This window comes from Mus caroli, chromosome 8 (genome assembly GCF_900094665.2).
Source record: "Mus caroli chromosome 8, CAROLI_EIJ_v1.1, whole genome shotgun sequence".
Lineage (NCBI taxonomy): Eukaryota > Metazoa > Chordata > Mammalia > Rodentia > Muridae > Mus > Mus caroli.
Genome location: NC_034577.1, coordinates 107,976,776 through 107,981,615, shown reverse-complemented (window position 1 = coordinate 107,981,615; position 4,840 = coordinate 107,976,776). Strand labels below are relative to the sequence as shown.

Below are 4,840 nucleotides of genomic sequence, written 5' to 3'. Positions count from 1 at the left end.
TTTCCAGGGATTGCTGCCAGCTAGCCTAGCCTAGCCTAGCTTAACCAGCAAGCTTCAGGCCAGCGAGAGACCTTGCTCTAAAGAAGTCGATGGATGACATTAGAGCCAAAGTTGCTCTATCCATCCATCCATCATAAGCACGTGCATGCAGGCATATATGTACTTAAGCACGCACGCACGCACACATGCACGAACATCCGCGAGCAGGTAGGCAAGCATGCGCACAGACACACACTCATACACGCATGCGTGCGCAGGCACGCAGGCACGCACGTACGTACACACACGTATGTACGAGCATACGTAAGACCCGGCGCTCGGGCGCGCACGCTTTTATTTTTAAGTTTGGTTTTAAAACCTGAACTAGATGAAATACCCAAGATTCCAAATTCTCCCTGGACTTTCCCCCTTTTAAGACTATCTCTTCTTAAAACTTAAAATTATATGAAATGATCATATAATCGCATTGGAAATGAACAAGCAGTGTTTTCCATTCACGGGAAGTTTGTTTCACCACCTTTACCCACAGTGTAGGGGACGAAGCTCAACGCCTTGGGTGACCCGCAGGAGGTTCAGGCAGGTGGGCATCGTAGGACCTCATTGCTTTCTGTGTGGCCTCTGGGCAATTTAAAATCACCAGGAAAGCTAACTGTAGAGATGGTCTTTTGAACGTTTTACTCTCGGATTCCTTGCTGTCTCTGTGAGGTGGTGCCTTCCAGATGAGGAAGCAGCCTCCCACGGGTTCCGACCACACCAGGCGCAGACAGAGAACAGATGGGCTTACTTCCTTTTTGCCCCACTTAGAAAAAGGGACCTTTTCTGTCGACCTTCTCATTTTCGCTCTAGTGATCCCTTCCCTGGAGCCGCTTGGTTTCTTCAGCTGTAGCTACATTTGCAAATCATGCTTATTTTTGGTAACCCAAAAAATATTTTAGACAGTGAAGTGCTCATAAATGTTTAGCAGCGGACTCTAGGAAGCACACACACTTATGTGCCCTAGTTAGTGTACATTGGCAACATGACCCAGCCTAGATGCCAACTGACGGGGAAGCCTTGGTTGAGGAATTTCCTAGATCAGATTGGTCTGTGGGTATTTCTGGGGAAGGGTGATGTGATGGTATATTCCTGGTTGTCAACTTGACTATATCTGGAATGCACTGCAGTCTGGAAATGGAGGGCACACCTGTGATGCAGATCTTGAGACTGAAAGACAGACTTCTGAGCTGGACATTGGCATGGTTTTAATCCAGATCTTGAGGCATAGTGGCCATGAAATGCTTAGGCCCAGGCAAGGTAGTACACACTTTTATCCCAGGAGACTTAGCCGAGCAGATCTCTGAGTTCAAGGCTAGCCTGAGATAGAGAAAGTTCCAAATCCAGGTGTGGTGATACATATTTTTAATCTGGGCAACACCTTCTGTTGGAGACCTACATAAGGACAATGGAAGATGGAAGGCTCACTCTTCTTCGCCTGCTTGCACTTACTTGCCAGCACATCCGTTGGAACCTGCTTCTTCAGGATTCCAGCTTATACAGAAGACCAGCTGAAACACCCAGCCTCATGGGGCTGAGCAACTACTAGATTCTTGGAATTCCTGTTCACAGCTGCCCATTGCTGGGTTAGTTAGAATGCAGACTGTAAGTCATTATAATAAGTTCCCTAATATATAGAGACATTCTATAAGTTCTATGATTTTAGAGAACCCTGACTAATATAGGTGATTGTCCAAAGGACCCAGCCCACTGTAGATGGTACCATTTCCTAGACATGTAGTCCTGGGCTGAGCAAGGATGCCAGGGAGGCACAAGAGAGTGAGCAAGCCAGGAAGTGATCTTGCCAGCACTTTGGCTTTATGGTTCCTGCCTCCAGGTTCCTGCTCTGACTTCCCTCAGAAATGAACTGTGACCTGAAAGGGTAAGTCACATTAACCCTTTCTTTACCCAAGCTGTTTTTGGTCAGCATGCTATTCCAGAATGAAACTGGAATAAGCTTGCAGGTTTGTCATAGTACCACCACAATAAAGGACATATAGATGACTCATGCCTGTAAATGAAGCACTTGAGAAACTGGGCTATGTAGAGAGAGGGAATGAATGGATGGAGCTCAAGCATATCAGAAAACATACTTAAATTCACAAGACATGGCACCCGAGGCCAAGCACTCTACTTAGGGTTGAGATCTTGAGAGAAAGTTGACCCATAGGTAGGTTTTACCCAGATCTTTTTAGAGGTTAGTCAGTCTGTCAGTCTCCTCCCTCTCCCTCTCCCTCCTCTCCCTCTCCCTCCTCTTCCTCCCCTCCCCCTCTCCCTCCCCCTCCCCCTCCCCTTTTCCCTTTCTGTATTTATGTGCACATTACATGGTGCAGTGCCCAAGGAGGCCAGAAGAGGGCACCAGATTCCCCAGAACTAGAGTTACAGGGAGTAATGATCCGCTTGTTTTGAGTCCTGGAACCAGACTTAGGTCTTCTGGAAGAGCAGCAAGTACTTTTAACCACGGAGCCATCTCTCCCACTCTCTTCACAGATCTCACAGTCAAGCCTGGATAGATTGACAGTGTAAAAAAAAATGTTACTTGCGAGTAGAACTCAACATGGAAGAAAGAGAAAGGCAGAATTGGGTGACTCAGCGTTCTAACTACTTGACCACATTCTGGGCCCACTGCTTCCAGACTTCTCCTGATCAGTGTCTAAAGGTCTTGGCCTATTGTATAGGAGGTGGACAGTTTTTATCCTCTATTCTTCAATCTTTTTGCATATGTGTCTTTGGTCATATGCTTTTCTTTTTCCCTCCCTCCCCTCTCCCTTCTCCCATTTCACCCCTTCCTCTCCCTTCCTTCCTTCCTTCCTTCCTTCCTTCCTTCCTTCCTTCCTTCCTTCCTTCCTTCCTTCCTTCCTCCCTCCCTCCCTCCCTCCCTCCCTCCCTTTCTTTTCTTTCTTTCTTTCTTTCTTTCTTTCTTTCTTTCTTTCTTTCTTTCTTCATTCCTTCTTATAATGAGTATCCTCTGTAGCCCAGGTTAGCCCCATACTCAAGCTCTTCCCATTTCATTCTCAAGTACTGCAGTATCACAGTTGATTTTGCCTGTCAGTTTGATGGGCAGGCTTTGGGGCACACCTGTGAGATATCCCCTCAGTCAGGTTGGCTGTAGATTGATGAGTAGAAAGACCCATCCTAAATGTCCACAGCACTTCCAGGTGGCAGCCCAGACAGAAGGAAGTCAGAGAAAGAAATGCTTCTGTCTTTTGCTTGCTTGCCTTCACGTCATGTCGTCAGGTTCATCTACCCTGCTAGCATCTTGCTGCTACAGCTGTTCTCATTGACACCAGAACCCAGCTCCTTTAGCCTTCTGAGATGTATCAAAGACAAGTATCTCTCCAGGCCTCAGGACCTGTGCTTGTTGGGGTCTTGGCGTTTGTAGTGTGAAGACAGCTCGTAGTTGGCATTATGCAAGCCAATCTAATGAATTCTCTTTCAGTGTATAGTCATTTTGTTGCTTCTGTTTCTCCAGAGAACCCTGGCTAACACACAGGGTAATTATAGACCTATTTTTCCATGCCAGACATAGATTTCTCATGGAAAAACTATAGAGTACAAGGGTATGACTATTTTAACGCTCCTGCGCTATTTTGACAAAACATTTTTTTTTTCAGTCTGTGATCCCATGAGCACCATGGTACAACTGTGTGTCTGTCACCTTGGCTGGCATTAAGGTTAGAACCAATACTGGCATTGGAAACTCCTTTGCAAAGTTGATAGGTGAAAAACAATACATTGTTGTTTTATTTGCATCTTCTTGATAAGTCCAGTGGGGAAACATTTTCTCCTATTTATTAATCATTCACATGTTTTCCTTCTGAATGGATGGCAATGTGGCATTTTGAGAATTACTGAAGTAGAATTTTCAAAGAGACTAATAAACTAGTCATTATTTTTTTTTAAACCTAGACTTACAGTTGGATTGATCCCTTGGTCAATAAGAGTGGCGTTCTGAAGAACCTTTCAGGGTAAGTGAGTCTGTATTTTATTGTGATCATACTATTTTTAGTTGGTCAATTGTATTAATTTTTAAGTGCTTAAAAATAAGGTAAAGTTATAAGTATGAGACACAACCTGGGGCTATTGCTGAGATGGGAAGAAATGGCATTCAGTATAATGAAGGTACCAGGGATGCTCTGTGGACCACAGCATGTTTGTATTTTCCCAGAATTCATATGTTGAAGCCTAAGCACACAGTGGGATGTTACTGAAGAGTTGGGAAGCTGACTGAGTGATGTTGGTGGGCCCTTAAGAATGGAATTAATGCCTGCTGTGGTTTGAATGAGAAATGTCCCACATATGCATGTGGGATTAAACACTTGGATGCCAGATGGTGGCACTGTTTGGGAAGGTTATGGGACCTTTAGGAGGTGGAACATTGCTGGAGGAAGTACATCTTTGGGAGCAGGCTTTGTGGTTTTAATAGCCTGGCCCTGCTTCCTGCCTTTTTCCTCACTGTTTCCTGACTGCCAGGCAAGCCCTACACTCCTGTAGCCATGCTTTCTCTACTATGATGGACTGTTCTGGCTTGGAACTATAAGCTAACATAGGCCTTTTCTTCCTTAAGTTGGTTTTGTTGGGATATTGAATCCCAGCCACATAAAGGAAACTAATACAGCGTCCCTGTAAAAAGACACACAAGAGATTATTGCTTTCTGCTCTCCTTTGTGTGAGGGTACAAGCCGGCCACCTGCAAACCAGGAAGCAGGTCTTCCCCAGAGAATCCATCTGCTTTGATTTTGGACTTTCAGCTTCTAGAATGGTGTGTGTGTGTGTGTGTGTGTGTGTGTGTGTGTGTGTGTGTGAG

At 45.2% G+C, this 4,840-nt stretch overlaps 1 long non-coding RNA gene across 1 annotated transcript in view; it reads left to right on the top strand.

Annotated features, from left to right (window-relative positions):
- The first annotated feature begins 295 nt into the window (after positions 1–295).
- LOC110299596 overlaps positions 296–4,840 on the top strand; it is an 18,617-nt gene continuing 14,072 nt past the window's right edge. Inside the window, exons 1-3 of the long non-coding RNA XR_002378489.1 lie at positions 296–580; positions 1,493–1,638; positions 3,943–4,001. This is a non-coding gene — a long non-coding RNA (uncharacterized LOC110299596). The remainder of the gene's footprint in view (positions 581–1,492; positions 1,639–3,942; positions 4,002–4,840) is intronic.